The sequence below is a fragment of the Haliotis cracherodii genome, unplaced genomic scaffold, assembly GCF_022045235.1.
Source record: "Haliotis cracherodii isolate W230 unplaced genomic scaffold, xgHalCrac1.p SCAF_22, whole genome shotgun sequence".
Classification (NCBI taxonomy): Eukaryota; Metazoa; Mollusca; class Gastropoda; order Lepetellida; family Haliotidae; genus Haliotis; species Haliotis cracherodii.
This window is the reverse complement of record NW_027266278.1, coordinates 10,678,764-10,696,514: the sequence shown is the minus strand read 5'-3', so window position 1 is coordinate 10,696,514 and position 17,751 is coordinate 10,678,764. Positions and strand designations below refer to the sequence as shown.

The 17,751-nt window shown below is 39.9% G+C and overlaps 1 pseudogene; it reads left to right on the top strand.

The window, feature by feature from the left end:
- The first annotated feature begins 2,087 nt into the window (after window positions 1-2,087).
- LOC139471227 (NAD kinase-like) overlaps window positions 2,088-17,751 on the top strand; it is an 87,619-nt pseudogene continuing 71,955 nt past the window's right edge.

The following is a 17,751-nucleotide window of genomic DNA, read 5'->3' as shown; positions in this document are numbered from 1 at the left end:
GATTATGAGGACTAATCTGGACTTCGAGTCCATGGTCATAGTATCCTTGCACGCCCAAGGGACGCAACTTATCATCCTGTCATCATCATCTTCTATGGTTAATTTATGACACATGAAACAAAATATACATTTTCCCAAATTTATTTTTACAGTTGATTGTTTCAGAATGTTTTCATTATCAAAACGATATTTACGTTTGGCATATAAAAACAACTCTACTTGTAATTCGGATTCGAAACAAACATCATTTGTGAAAGACACGTTCATAAATCAAGGTAATTAATGTAATATACGAATGTGTTAATCCAAACTGTTGAAATCAGTTTAAACGTAAATGAACGGTCACTTAGTGCATGTAATCATGCGGCATAATGACGGTCAGAAATATTAACTAAACTAGTGTTGTTAGATATATTAAACATATTTCAAGGTAATATTGTTGAGACATTGTTTCCAGTTTATAAGGTCCCATGTGTATTGAAGATAGGTTAGGTAGTCAGTCGTGGTCCCATGCTATAGCCGACCCATGTATATGCATTGAACATAGGTTAAGTGACAGTCGTGGTCTCATGTTATAGCCAACCCATGTATATGCATTGAACATAGGTTAAGTGACAGTCGTGGTCTCATGTTATAGCAGACCCATGTATATGCGTTGAACATAGGTTAGGTAGTCAGTCGTGGTCTCATGTTATAGCAGACCCATGTCTATGCATTGAACATAGGTTAAGTGACAGTCGTGGTCTCATGTTATAGCCGACACATGTATATGCATTGAACATAGGTTAAGTGACAGTCGTGGTCTCATGTTATAGCCGACCCATGTATATGCATTGAACATAAGTTAAGTGACAGTCGTGGTCTCATGTTATAGCCGACCCACGTATATGCATTGAACATAGGTTAAGTGACAGTCGTGGTCTCATGTTATAGCCTACCCATGTATATGCATTGCACATAGATCAAGTAGTCAGTCATGGTCTCACGCTACAAACGACCAATGCAGTCGGGCATACATACATAAATGTAGCACTCGCATGGCGTTGTTTCCTCAGGGGTACATATTTGTCATCAGCAACAAACATTCTCCTACTTAAAGTATTTGTACTATGGTCAAAATCTTCCAACGTATAACTTTCTCAAAATCCCCCATAGACCACAGGACGCCTGTAATCCTATCCCAGTAGTGCCCTGATCAATTGTTTGCGAGCACCATTATGCTACTAAATTACACGAAAGTGAGGGTTTGGGAATTTTTCCTCTCTGGAGCTGCTTACTAGATCGTAGATGGAATCGGGGATGGTTTGAATCGATTCCGAGTAAAGCCCTGATCAGTATCAGTAGTTTGTCTGCACCACATATAACTTAAATAATACATGACGACGATGAACCTTACTTTAATAGTTGGCAGTGTTGTTTGAAGTGTGTCAAGGGAAACAACATATGTATAAATTAACGCTGCAAACATAAAATGTCCAGAGAAGGTGGAGGTGAGGTGAATTGGGGAATTATTGTACTTATATAGCGATCTGAATTTTAATTATCTGGTGTGACTACATAAGCCCAAGTGTTAGAGATTAAACTCAGTTGAAAAGCTGACATTCACTTCAAGACATGAGGGTTTCTCGCCTTGTTAAGCTACAGAGCTGGACGCTGATGTGATGTTCTTTTGTCTTGACCACCAGTTTTGTGTAGTTGACAGTGAAGATGACTTCTGTTGAACATTCTGATGATTAGTTTTGTGTGGTCGCAGCCAAGAAGATTCCAAGGATAGGATTCTAGCATGCCTGTTGTCACAACAACTGTGACCCCTGGTCAATAGTGACACTTCATTGGCATTCAGTAGTACTTTTTCACACATTGTGCTGTAACTCCCTCATGCAACTGGGGTAGTCTTCAAAGTGATGTTGAATATAAGGCACACATTCCCCTTCTAAGTACATGGATTTCATTTTAGAGAATTTCAAATGCTTCAAACAGCAGTGACAGTGATCATGACGTTTAACATTTAACTCTTTATACCGCTGTCAGTGCTTCTGAAGAATAAGTCATGTATACATGCAATGTAAGACAAGTGATGTTGGTTGTAGTGCCTCGGTCGTGATGGGACACTGATCATTGCTTCATCTGTATTTCAGGTAAGTCAATGATGATGCAAGGATCCCAAGGATCCCAGTTACATGTGCATGGGTCTCCTGGAACAAAGGTATGTTAGTGCTACCATAATCATAAGTTGCATACTTTTGATATAGACTCCAGGTAGTATTAGTGCTGCGATTACTTTGTTGAACGGGACCCTCGAATTTTTATTTTATTTTTGCACTTCTTAGCCCTGCCTGCTGGATTAATTTTTGCCCAGTACACAGTGTCCGAAATAACAGCCCGTGGCTGGTAACTTTCCTGTTGGGTTGCTTGAGACTACTTGATTATTCCGTTATATTATTACTCCTTGTAGATTCTTTAGTAATTATTTAGAGAGCTGCTGTTCAGTGTCAGCATCTGTTTGTTGTGGGAGAAAGAAAGGAGCCATGATGTAGTCAGTGCAACAGCAGAACACGGGAGATGACTCTTCAGTCCATGTAGTCAAATCATAGGCCCATCTGAAGGGTGAATCCAAGATATGTTAGGCTCTCTGTCCCTCCTCCCTTTAAACTCACCTGGAGAAAAGTTCTCAAGCTATGGTTTCTAAAACCTGTTCACAGAATTCCAACTGAACTTTAATCAAAGACACTATTGTTACTTTCTTTGTTGAGCTACAGAGGTTTGTGGCTTTATTTTTCAAATGTCACATTTAATTGTCAGTTTAATTTTTCTTCCCGAAAATTGCATACATTAAAGGGAAGACTTTGTAAATTTTCTTCCACATCATCAAGACAATGATGAGGAATAATTACATGTGTTGTCTGTAAAGTACATGAAGACTTCATTGAAAGTGGACAGCAGTCGTGACTGTAGATAATTGGGCTTCCTGATTATGTCGCGTTCGCTCATCATACCAAACGCCCCAGTTGGATTCCCCACATGGGTGTAATGTGCAGACATTTCTGGTGACCCCGTAATATCACTGGAATATAACTAAAATCGCCGTAAGACCACACCCACTCTCTACTGTGACAGCTTTCAGCTTTGGTTCCTTCAGTTAGACAACTATCAAATCCATTCGAAAAGTTGAGTAAAAATCCATTTGAGAAAAGGTAGTTGTAGTTGTCAGAATTCTGGTGAAAATGGGCTTCAGGTTGGCTTGTCTGTGCCTTATGAGTTCTGCTTGTGGAAATTACCTCCCCTTGATCTAACGATACACCTGCCAATATGAAGTGATTTAGTTATTATGATGTCGAGTGCTGTGTGTAGAGTGAGTTTGTCTCTCCAGCAAAGTGTTCCTCCTGTGATGGCCTTCAACATGGGATCCATTGGCTTCCTCACTCCATTCCACTTCTGCAACTTCCAGGAACAAGTCACCAGTGTTTTACGAGGTAATTAATATATGGCGACATAGTTTCTGAGTGATAGGTAAACAGGTCACCAGTGTTTTACAAGGTAATTAAGATATGGCGACATAGTTTCTGAGTGATAGGGAAACAGGTCACCAGTGTTTTACAAGGTAATTAAGATATGGAGACATAGTTTCTGAGTGATAGGGAAACAGGTCACCAGTGTTTTACAAGGTAATTAAGATATGGAGACATAGTTTCTGAGTGATAGGGAAACAGGTCACCAGTGTTTTACAAGGTATGATATATCGACATAGTTTCTGAGTGATAGGGAAACAGGTCACTAGTGTTTTACAAGGTAATTAAGATATCAAGACATAGTTTCTGAGTGATAGGGAAACAGGTCACTAGTGTTTTACAAGGAAATTAAGATATCAAGACATAGTTTCTGAGTGATAGGGAAACAGGTCACTAGTGTTTTACGAGGTAATTAAGATATCAAGACATAGTTTCTGGGTGATAGGGAAACTGGTCACTAGTGTTTTACGAGGTAATTAAGATATCAAGACATAGTTTCTGAGTGATAGGGAAACAGGTCACTAGTGTTTTACGAAGTAATTAAGATATCAAGACATAGTTTCTGAGTGATAGGGAAACAGGTCACTAGTGTTTTACGAAGTAATTAAGATATCAAGGCATAGTTTCTGAGTGATAGGGAAACAGGTCACTAGTGTTTTACAAGGTAATTAAGATATCAAGACATTGTTTCTGAGTGATATGGAAACATTAACCCAAATTGCTGAAATCTGACAGATTATTTACAGGCCGCCATCATTTGGCTGCAATATTGCTGAGTGCGGTTTTCAACAACAAACAAACAAAAACAAACACAATGATACAGTGTTGATGGTGATGTTACTGTTTCAGGTGCTGAATGAAGTAGTGATAGACCGAGGGCTTTCCCCATACTTGTGCAATATAGACCTGTATATAGAGAGTCGACTTGTCACGTCAGTACAGGGGGATGGTGAGTGAGAATTATGTTCATTATGACCACCTTGACCTTTGTTGACAGTTGGACTCTTTCAGAATCCATGGCTTGACTGTTTGAATGTGTCCAAAACCAAACTCTGCAAATCCTGTTTCAGGCTTGATCATCTCCACGCCGACGGGCAGCACGGCGTGTGCGGTGGCGGCAGGGGCATCCATGATCCATCCCAACGTCCCCTGCATCCTCATCACACCCATCTGCCCGCACTCACTCTCATTCAGGCCCGTTGTCGTCCCAGCCGGCGTGGAAATCAAAGTGAGTAAAGTTACATGACCATTAGAAGGGTGATGGTCATCTGGAAGTATTGTGCAAATAGCCTGAAGTCTTTGTGAAGATCTGGTGTTGGTTTTGTGGAGCTCTGCTGAAGTGTAGTGATGGTCTGGGGAAGTCTAGTTATGACCAGTTGAAATCAGCTGATGGTTTGGTAAGTCTGGTGATGGTCTGGTGAGGGTTTTGTGAAAGTCTGGTGAAGTCTACTGATGGTCTTGTGAGGGCTTTGTGAAGGTCCAGTGAAGTCTACTGATGGTCTTGTGAGGGCTTTGTGAAGGTCTAGTAAAGTCTAGTGATGGTCTGGTATAGTCTGGAAGGTAATTTTAGGTACCGACGTTTACTACATTATCTGAAAAAACTATTGGACCTACTCCAGTCAAAGTTTGTATGAGATTTTTAAACAGTCATACATAACTGGATATTACATTTAAAGACAATCGGTGCACGAATAGAAAATCTGTAGATTTAGCTATCACTATATTTCATCAACAACCAGAGTGTTGGTCACGGGTGGAACAAGCATTCATTGAAACAGCCATCTGCATAATGCTACCCCTGCGTCACACGGCCATATGACACAGTTGAACCAATCAACTCAACTCAAAAGGTTGTACAGGAATCACGCACGCACGAATACGGTGTTAGTTTCAATAGTGCACTGGCATCGCACAAGGCTTTCAGTGATTATTCATTACATTCTCAACTCCGTATTCTTCTGTGTGGATTGCAGTTACAAAATGGTCCACTGCAACTTGTCGTTATAGGCGACTGAATGGATGGTCAGGTTTCATGACTTGTTTTTTAGCTTTTCTTCAAACCCTAATGGCATAACATCAATCACTGGATAGTCTGGTCCTGCCTTGATTATAACAGACTGCTGTCATAGAGCTGGAATATTGTAAAGAAACAAAACAAGTTGCAAATGTGAAAGTGAAATACAGTAATTGTCAGATCTAACTTGTCTTTAGAAATATCTTTATCTTCTTGTAAGTGTGAACCTCCACATGCTTGTGTAGCGTATGTTTTGGCTTGTTCAGATCATGGTGTCTCCGGATGCGCGGAACAATGTCTGACAGGAACAAACAGGAAATACAGCAAGGAGACACGTGAGTAGATGTTTAGATGTTGTCTATCGTAGGTTTCACTTTGTTTTAAAGTATGACTTGTAACATTGTGGAATGTTTAGTTGAAAGAACATTTATGAGTATCATCGACTAACTGTACCTCACTTGCAGGCTACGTATCCCTCACGTATCACCACAACGATGTACCCGATTACCTCGGTGTGTACACTGTATAACCATGTATACTATAACTTACTGCCCCTCACTTCCAGGCTGCGTATCACCACGGCGATGTACCCGGTTCCCTCGGTGTGTACACTGTATAACCATTTATTACTAGAACTTACTGTCCCTCACTTCCAGGCAGCGTATCACCACGGCGATGTACCCGGTTCCCTCGGTGTGTACACTGTATAACCATGTATACTATAACTTACTGTCCCTCACTTCCAGGCTGCGTATCACCACAGCGATGTACCCAGTTCCCTCGGTGTGTGCCAAGGACCAAATAGACGATTGGTTTGATGGTCTCGCTGACTGTCTCCACTGGAACGTACGGCGGCAACAGAAGACATTACCTTCATTACCCAGCACCACCAGTCTGGACTCCGTTATCTTGGACCCTGACAGCAACTGACCAAGGTGTTTGTGTAACAAGCCTACAAGTAAATTCTAGCAGGAAATATACGTCATAAATGTGCTTTTATAGACCCTGACTCACTGACCAGGACACCGTGAGATTGGTGTTGTGTCAACTGTGTTCTCTGCTGAAGATCATCTGAACTGTATAACTGACCACGTCAAGTGCAAGGTCAAGGCTGTGATTAACAAGACACCATGATTAGACAGCTTCTATGTACCTCCAGATTCATACATGGTTATTTGGATTTGGCAGGAGGTGAAGATGTGTGAGATCAAGACTATCTAGGTGTGCAGGTGTCTGTGTGCACATCTGTCTGAATGTCTGGTGTCTAAGTGTCAAGATGTGCTGGTATCTAGGTGTCCAGATGCCATGGTATCTAGGCGTCCAGGTGTTTGTGTGCACATCTGTCTGAATGTCTGGTATCTAAGTGTCAAGATGTGCTGGTATCTAGGCGTCCAGGTGTCTGTGTGCACATCTGTCTGAATGTCTGGTATCTAAGTGTCAAGATGTGCTGGTATCTAGGCGTCCAGGTGTTTGTGTGCACATCTGTCTGAATGTCTGGTATCTAAGTGTCCAGATGTGCTGGTATCTAGGCGTCCAGGTGTTTGTGTGCACATCTGTCTGAATGTCTGGTATCTAAGTGTCAAGATGTGCTGGTATCTAGGCGTCCAGGTGTTTGTGTGCACATCTGTCTGAATGTCTGGTATCTAAGTGTCAAGATGTGCTGGTATCTGGGCGTCTAGGTGTTTGTGTGCACATCTGTCTGAATGTCTGGTATCTAAGTGTCAAGATGTGCTGGTATCTAGGCGTCCAGGTGTTTGTGTGCACATCTGTCTGAATGTCTGGTATCTAAGTGTCAAGATGTGCTGGTATCTGGGCGTCCAGGTGTTTGTGTGCACATCTGTCTGAATGTCTGGTATCTAAGTGTCAAGATGTGCTGGTATCTAGGCGTCCAGGTGTTTGTGTGCACATCTGTCTGAATGTCTGGTATCTAAGTGTCAAGATGTGCTGGTATCTAGGCGTCCAGGTGTTTGTGTGCACATCTGTCTGAATGTCTGGTATCTAAGTGTCAAGATGTGCTGGTATCTGGGCGTCCAGATGCCCTGGTATCTAGAATCAAGATGCCCTGGTATCTAGGTGTCCAGATGCCCTGGTATCTAGGTGTCCAGATGCTATGGTATCTTGGTGTCTGGGTGTTCCGGTACTCAGTATCCTGTCCTCAAAACTCGAGCTGGCTCATGTTTCCCTATACGGAATACAATCACATTTGTTTTTGATAGAGATGAAACTTTGGAATGGAATCATTTTTTATAATTCTATATGATCACATGATAGGTCTATGAGGAGGCAATATTGAGTTTTATAAACAGGACTGGAGTGCAATAATACCAGCTTGATCGGGAAGGTGAGAGGGACAACTGGGTCACATTGACCTTTTCCATTGGCGCCGTTATCTGGTATATTAAATGTGTATACACAGTCTCATGCAAAGGGTGTGTTTCTGCTGTTGTATTGACACTGTGGTCAATTGGCATTTGTATATATGTCAGATACGTAGTTTAAAATACTTAAAATGTTTTAAATGGCTGAGAAGGTGATGAAGGGAGATATCGTTATTCATTGTGTCTGTCTGGACAGAATGATTTAGTTTAATTATCCTGTTAATTGTTCATACATCATTAATATATATGACAATAGCTTTATGTTAGTTGATGTTTCATAATTCTCTTGGCGAAGCAGTTTTGTTGTCATGGAAACAGATGATGTCATCCCTTTCCGGTGACCAACATTCCTGAAAACTGTAATATTTCCAAGAGCAAGGCACATTAATAATTTATTTTACTTAAAGAAAAAGACTGGACTACAGCTGCTTTTATACTTATACTGCATTGTTGAGTTTTAAGTGTTTTTATTACTGTATGGTGATCATGGTGATAGAGTAACTACCTGCCCAGTTTGGTAATGATCACCGCGGTATATCACGATGTGTGATTGTACTAGTTATAAAATTGTATATGTGAATGAAGTTCACATGCCACTAGCACAATGTCATACAAGCACATCACAAGGTTACTACAAGTTTAGTACGATGTTTAGTAGAAATGTGATTTCTGAATTATACCGATGTTGGCATGATATCGACTAGTTTCGTACGAGTTGAGTACGCTATACTTACAACCTTATCACGACATTAACACAATCTCTATGAGTTTATCACGATGTCAACACGACTAAACCGCAACCAGAATAAGACCGAATGTTGCGGCTGCCATCTTGTCAAGTCAAGTCCGGTGCGAGGACACCTTGCTGCAGGAGCTGACACGAGAGACCACTACAGGGTTCTAGAACTTCCCTCTGGTGGACCCGCATAGAGAGTCCTTACCCTTCTCCCTGAGTCCTGAGGGGCTGTGTCTGGACCTGGACCTGGACCTGGTCCTAGTTCTGTGTGGGTGTGGTTGTGCGTAATCTCCAGACTGGGATGGGTGATGCAACCCACACACTCCTCCCACCGTGACTATATCGAAGCGGACTTAGATAAGCTCGTATTCAACACTTGTTTATCGTAGTGAACTCTAGGTACACCGTAGCTAACTTGAATTATGCACGTTTCCCATATCATACTCGTGACAAGGACACGGTTTGCTCTTCCCCATGAAAATTATAATGTGTTGTGCTCTCATGAATCGAACTAACTTTGTGTCTATCGTGAAGACGTTGTACTCACATGGTGTCTATCATGAAAAAGTCTTGTTTGTATCGGGTCAATTACAGCACGAGGTCGCTACGAGTGTGGTATGACATACACAAGCTTCCTTCGAACACAACCGTGGACAACACATATATAACACGAGCAAGGCACGATGTCACATGATCCAACCACAATTGTGATCACGAACACATAAGGAGTGAAGTTCGAGTATATTACGAGCTGATGTAACGATTGCTCATGCGAGCTTAACATTGTGAAATGTCCCAACCTAAATCGCGAAAGGTTACAGGTAGCATAACATATAAGAAATGAATTGAAGCAACATGCAGTTTTAAGTGGTTCTTTAAATGACGATGTGAGGAGTTACCTCCCTTCCAATATCAATCAACTGGTAGGTGAAAATGGTAGTTACGAAAGGATTGCAGGAAAAATAAGAAAATTATTTTTAATTGTTCACTTATGATTGTTTATCTATACAGCAAGTAATGCAAACCCTGGAAATACACAAAGAAAGTATGTCCATGTTGCAGATTGAAAACCAAAACATGAGAGTAATTTATTTAATCACCTCCACATTGTGTCTTTACTGTGCACCTGCTGTTGTTAATCATATATATTTGTTGTATGTTTCACCAGCTGAGAAATTTATATGTGTTAAAGTTGAAAGAAATGCCGAGACATTAAGCCAAGAGCAGAATCTTTTTGCAATACTAATATGAACATTGTCACTCGCTGTTTTCCAATGAGTTTTTTATCAGACCATAGGTTTCCAATCACATAATCAGTCTTCCTGCATTCTGCGTGAAACGTTTCTCTATGCCATCCACATGTACAGGCATATAGGTAGTTTCTGTAACCCACGGCTTCTAAATTAACCTGTAAAATATAGAGTAGTCAGCAGACATCTTTAACAAATACTTGTAGTTGTAAGACCAGTAGTAGCAAATGGGCAGATAACTCTAATTACCCCTAGCTAGCCATGTGCTTGGCATCTGTATTTCTCGACTTGAGACTAAAGTAAGGCATTCTAATCAGCAGCTGAGGTTGTTAACATTAAAAAACCTAAACCTTTGTGGCGTCAAAAATTGAAATCCCAACTTGTGGAATTGTGGTGTTTATTGACAGAGTCAGTCCTCCAGAAACATCAATCACTTAATTTCCACTGCTGTGATATTTTGTTATAATGCTAAAAGTGGTGTAAAACTTACTCTCGTAATAAACTCAATATGGATGCAAGACATTAATCATAAGGCAAGTTATTCTAGTCACTGGATTAATGTAATATCGTCATTAAATACTGTATCTCTATGAAATGATGACATATGGTGTCTAATCTCTGCGTGGACCAGGTCCACGGTCCATCATGAACTCTTCCTTTAGCATGCAAGTAATGGCAACACTTATCATATTGATGTTCTATTTCAAGTGAAGTGTCATGTACACAGGTTGTCTAATAGGACCCCTTTGTGGCCACTGACCTGTCCGCACCATATCAGTGTTCACTGTAAACGTCCTGTGTCATTTGAATGATTCTTCAACAGTAAGCTCTGATTTAATTAAGATATTGTTCAAAGCAGTGTTGAACCTGACTCCCTCACTCGTTTACCCTTGCTGCCATTGTCATCTTTCCAACTGTCCGTGTGAAGCTGAGTACACTGCCAATGTGTCATGTTGAGGGAATGGTGTGTTCGTTATTACACAGCATCATTGGTATGGGGATATTGTAGGGAAATGTATCCGTCAGTGTTACAATAGTACTGCAAGAGTTAACACTTGCGACTGTATACCCAGTACCTTTACCTTCCAACATTGTGTCTGACGTAGCTGTCTGCCTGTTGTCCCGTGGATGGCAACATTTCTTCTTTAATTAATTCTTACCTGTCCAACTGTCTTGTAGAAATAATCAGTTATTCATATTCACAATGATGTTTGTACAGTCAACTACAGTTATAACGAACTCGCTTATAACGAACTGACAGATATAACGAACTTACTTTTTGGTCCCAACTATTTGCTGTAGTTATGCTGTATATATGCTTATAACGAACTACGGTTATAACGAACTAAAATTAGAAGTCCCTTTGAGTTCGTTATAACCGAGGTTTACTGTAATATATAAATGACGTTTTGAATTTGATTAATATACAATGTCAAGACGTGTTTGTATTTTATGAAATACTTTATTTATCAAGAGAAACAATAAAAGACTACACAATTACAAACTCTTAGTTGTGATATTTGTGATGCAAAGTCAGTGAAAGTTACGTAGAAACTACAGAGACACAGCTGATTATGGGAGACCTGGGTATCTTAGACTGAAAGTAACTAGGAAGGGTTCTGCTTTACATGTAAAAACAGAAGCAGTCCAATTCCAACCATTTCCTGAATGTCCACAAATGATGTGACAGCAAACTCGATTATCCAGTAATTATATCTCCATTCGGTATATACCTACGTCTTCCAAAAGACGTCTTCCAAAGCAAAAGCATAAGTTTAATTCAGTACAACTTAGTCATAAGCCTATATCTGTCCTATTAACACGTGGTAAGCACGTCTGGTTTAATGACATCTCTTCTGGATTTAGCACAAAATTCATACTTAAAACAGTATAACTTCGCAACTGCGACCTAAATAACAAAGGTGTAAGGACTTCCGTTTAAATTACATCATTTCTAGTTGATTAAGACAACAACAATAAAGTGCAACTAGGAAAATGACAACTCAATGTCTCCAGCTACCTTAATAAGAAAGTCATAAGTACTGGTTTAATTACATCATTTCCCTTTGGAATATACAACAATACAGTGCAACTAAAAACTTGAAACATACATGCCTCTAGCTACTTTATTAAGAAAGTTGTAGATCTGGTAAAATTAAATCACTTCCCTTTTAGGAAAACAAGAATACAGTGCAACTAGAAAATTGAAACATACATGCCTCTAGCTACCTCAATAAGAAAATTATAAGATATGGTTTAATCACGTCACTTCCCTTTTAGGAAAATCAGAATACAGTGCAACTAAAAAGATGAAACATCCATGTCTCCAGCTACCTTAATCAGGAAACTATAATCACGGGTGTAGTTATATAATTTCCCCTTATTGGGGTGGTTAAATAGGAACTTAGGCCTCCTTGATTTGTCACACAGATCTGGGCATGGGGAAGATATTTAACAATCTGGACAACTTACCTGTTGGATGTACAGGATGTATCACGTTGGTGAGCCTAAGAAAACAATTGCCGCTCTCTAGACAACCTGAATGAGTCTAATACTTTATATATTTACAAAATTCCGAATTCAAGTACAAGCAAGTAAAAGGAAAAACATAAGTTTCTACACAATGGTTATCTACCCATATATTCCTGTATGAACTCCAGCTGTGAGTTGATACTTGTCTGGGTAGAGGGATAAACTTACATATTAAAATACTAATACTAATACTAATAAAGTAGTTTGCCAAGATGTTACAAATGTAACATAACAAATTACGCCCAATCTGATAACATTCAGATATGGTAAAAATGGTATTTTCGACTGCTTCCATGAAAGCCATATCAATAAATCTGATCAGAATCCTGTGAGAACTTCCCTGACACACCAATTCTAGGATCATATACACATTATTGCATTTGATTCAGTGTTATTTAATTTGTTTCCAATCGTTGGTCACATGTTATAGTAAAACAGGAAAAAAAACACACCCATGAAAATACATTTATCTTTTGTTGCATACAACAGAGGACATTCTACCTTCATAAACTTCGTGGTACATTAACAAATGGTTAAACAATCAGTTCCATATACTTCAACATTGTTTCAGTGAGATATATGTTTTATTTTGCTTTTTAGACTACAGTATTTACAGTGAAATTGACATGAATCATACGGGTTACCTTGGTATATTAACATGTGTATAGAACAGATATTGACCCAAATGAGGGTGTGCATGTATTACCTAATTTACTCCACCTTTAGTAACCAATACACACCTATCTGTCAAATGAAGCCCAGAGTTTGACATCAATAACCAATACACACTTGTCTATCACACAAATCACAGTGTGACATCAATAACTACCACACATCTGTCTATCACATAAAACCCCAGAGTGTGACGTCTGTAACCAACACAAACCTGTCTGTAACACAAAGCCCAGTGCGTGAATGTGACATCCGTTACCGACACACACCTGTCTGTCAGACAAAGTATAGTGTGTGACGTCAGTAACCAACACACACCTGTCTGTCAGACAAAGCCCAGTGTGACGACATCAGTATATTACACACATCTGACTGTCACACAAAGCCCAGTGTGTGACATCAGTAACATACACACACCTGTATGTCTGTCAAAGCCCAGTGTGTGACATCAGTAACATTCACACATCTGTCTGTCAAAGCCAAGTGTGTGACATTAGTAACATACACACATCTGTCTGTCACACAAAGCCCAGTGTGTGACATCAGTAACAAACACACACTTGCTTGTCACACAAAGCCCAGTGTGTGAAATCGGTAACCAACACACACATTGAGTTCATTATTTAGTCTATACAGGACACAGGCTCTTTGTACAAAATGTATGACAATTTATGGCCACAGTCACAATGATCAAATATGTGTTCTTTACTAGGATACAGCTTTTTAGCGATATTAATAATGTTTGTGTTAGTTGTAGATAAAATAATATTAAACTAATGGACAATTAGGTGTAGATGATATTTTGAAGGAATAAAGAGATGGCGAAGGTGGGTATATGAAGGGCACAATAGCAAGAGAATGAAACTCGTCTTCTATTTGCCCAAATTAACATACTAGTAGTTTGCAAAATCTTTCTTTAAGAGGGATGCTAAGTGTTCTACCAGTTTCTATTTCCCTTGTGCCTACTGTCTGTAAACTTCGCAAAAAGTTATACTTTTGAAAACAATTAGTGAATAATTCAAGCAGATAATAAAATGTATATTTATGTGACTGCCAAGTGAGGAATAGTGTCTTGGCGCTACAAACAGTGTCGAGTGAGTGATTACCACCTCAATTCATGGGGCATGCACAGAATATGTATCATTAATGTTAGCAATTAAAATGTACATACGTAATGACACTCAATCGTATAGGCCAATACATTCTTGTTCCTAATCCTAATGAACGACACATATCTTCTTCATGATTTCATGATGTGTTTTACTTAATTCCAAGACAAAAATACACGATGACCCAACATACACGCCAATCATAACTTTGAATTGTTTCGTGTTTAATCCACGGAAACGGGAACTATCAATTTCTATGATAATCAATAAAAGACAAGCTACATAAAAGGCAGATACTCTAAATCTTGAATAGATACATCTCCAAGGGTAGATTTACCGGTATAGTAAATCCGAATGTCCTGTGGTTAATCATGTTAACACTATTGATGATAAGTTGCCTTTGTTCATTGCTGTATATGTAAAATTGTTATATTTATCATAAAATAGAAATTGAAACAAATATAAACAAAATTGACACCCCTCTCCATAATTATACGAACTATCTGCCATAAACAGCCCATTCTACGATTCCGACTATACCATTAGACAGGTGCTTATGAATCACTATCAAAGAGTGGTAAGACCATATGTCGCTGCTATTTATCCTCTCACAGTTATGACAAGTGTTAATATACTTGATAAATCATTGGAGTCATAGACATGTCATTATGATCTCACATATTTTATTAATTTAGTCGTAAATGTTTAATTGTCTGATGCTCATTCGTAAGTGTGAGTAAGGAGCCATGTTTAGTTTAGTTTTTCAGCCAAGGGCTTCAGTTTTGATTTATATGTTTCGAGGTTCAGATGATCTGAGCTGAGGCAGCCATCTTTCATCAAAATGAGAAGGAGCACAAGGTAACCCACTGGCTGCCGGTGTGTGTCTCTTGATATTCTTTCTAAAATCTTGCGACCAAGTGTTGATTTCCCAGAGCCTGACTTTCCTTTTATGAAGACAGATCCCTTCTGTTGTATTAGTCTACATGCATACATCTCAGCTTTTGTAGATACATGCTTTCTTGAATCCTCCTGAATGGTGAGATTCCTTGCATCACCTGCAGTAAAATGTCAGTGCCAGTATTCAAATAGTTATTGTCTAATATTGAGAATGAAAGTAGTGAAACATATGTAACAACTCTCACATTTCAGCCAAGTTTCTGCAACAATGAATGACATTGAATAAATCATTTAAAAGTTGCAGCACACAACATTTGTAACTCATTTAGAAATATTTTGAAGTCTGTATAATATCATTTTTTTGAGAAACAACAAAGTATCTAATTTGATAACATTTGACCACATAATGGTGAGAAATATAAATACAAAGTATCATTGTGGTGTAATATGGCTTTTCTGAGAAAAGTGGTACATTGCATACAGAACCAACACATTATGTCAACTCTTTTAGATTTTAAAATTGGAACTTTTAGTTCAAATTGTATATTTATGTCCTATCTCACACTATTCATTTCTTCTTTGATCCTTTGTGGAAATGTTTCCAGGTTCTAAAACAAAACATTCACCCGAACACAACCCAGCATCCGTATTAGTCAATTTCATGGTCCGTGCATAGTAACCTTCCATGATCTGACCACATGTGTCTCTCTGGCAACTCATTCTCGTAGAGCTATAAGACTAGATGAACTGAGATGCGGGGATGGTCAGTGTGCATATCGCGTGTGAGATAAATATATAAATATACAATTTATACTAAAATTTTCATTTATTAAGCTTATCCCATCTCGCACTATGCATTTATCCTATGGCTGGACGGTGGACCGCAGATCCCCTAACCTGTAAAGACTACAACCAGGAGATACATGAGGCAAGACATCAACTCGTGAGCGGGAAAACACCCAATCAACCGTTGCTACGATCGCTAACGAAACGGCATGAGATTGGGGACACATGCCAAACGTGTTTAGACGTATGTAATTGTTCATAGATCGATCGCGTAGCTGTAACCTCACAGGCGAAAGAGCGAACGACTTAAAATCCACCCTGGGCCGTTATCGATTTATCAAACAGGTCGCACATCAACCCTACGTCACAAATATTCAAGGCAGATGTGAGCAGAATAAAGGTGTGGGACACAGCTCTCCTTTTAGGAATACCCGCACCTTGCGGCAAATTCGAAGTTGAAGTTACACTTTCAGGGAAAACTCAAACAATACAAAAACACACAACATACAGAACCAAAGCTAATATTTAAAGATTTAATATGCATATACATTTGTAAGCAAGAGGTCAGGATCAAGCTCATGTGATGTCTCTATCTGCGTTGGTTGGGATGTGAAAGTAACCGTTGTTACATCAAAACCAGAGGATTGAACTTGTGGATACCCTCGACGTCAGTGACAGAAATGTTCCAAAGGTAATGTCAGGCAAAAGCTGTATCAGATTTCCAGAACCACCCTTCCATGAGGATGTAATTGCTGTGTTAAGGCCGTGGTGGAAGCAACCGCTCGACTCTCATGTGAGTTGGACGTTTCCAGTGAAGGCAACCCAGCTAATGTATAGGCCTGGAGTTTGATGGAATGAATCCAAAATGACATCATGGTACGGGACATTTCCTCAGCGGAATGAAGCGTCTCTTCGGGTCTCTCCACCCGCCTAGCACTTGAACATTTCAACTGCATCCTAGTGACATCCAAAGCATTATCTTGCTAACGCAATTGCAGTAGCCAAGACCAAGATGAAGACAGTCTTCAGTGTGATCTGTTCAAACCCTTTGTCAGCCAGTGACACATAATCACTCAATGTCAGACTTTCAAGGAGGCGGAAATCGCAAGGATTGTAGGAACCTGTTAAAAGGTGCCAAGGAGCGATTTGAGTTCCGCAACAGTGGAGACTTTTGCACATGAAGTAGTGGCGATCAGGGAGTTGATAGCTGCAAGGTAGATGGTCAATGTGTAGCCCTTAAGCTTATGTGTAGATTGCAGGTGATGTATATGATCAGCGTAGGAATGGAAATGTCGCAAGTGTGACAATAGTTCTTGATGGCTGTCGACTTATGATCATACGGGTGAGCTGCAGTGATCGTCGCTACCAACCTTAAGTAGCCTTAAGCAACAAGAAACTTCTGCAAATGAGCTAGACACATGGAGCCTTGCAAGGGACAGATGAAGACACTGGGAGCTAGGTTGCAACAGAAGGTCGTCAAGGAGCGGGAGATTATGGAATGGTCTCTAAATGAGCCTTAGAAAGCTGGGGACCCTTTTGCACTTTATCTAACAGGGAGTGACCAAAGTCAGAGAAAGGTGACTGGTGGCTTCCACCTTCTGAGGTACCTAGTGAAGAACGCCTGTCCGTGGAAAGGTGCAGGCACTGAGTCCCTCCCATAGGAATGGCAAAACATCATGGTACCAGGCTTGAGGATCGATGATGGGCCACACAAATCGGGAGAGCTGAACACTGAAGCAAGTGGCTAAGACACCAATTTCCAGGGACGGATACAGTTTGCGATTAACTGGAACAGCACCAGGTTAAGGTTACCACTCTGTTGCCGACGGTCTTTCGGTTTGGGACAGGGATTCGTAAAGGACATGGGA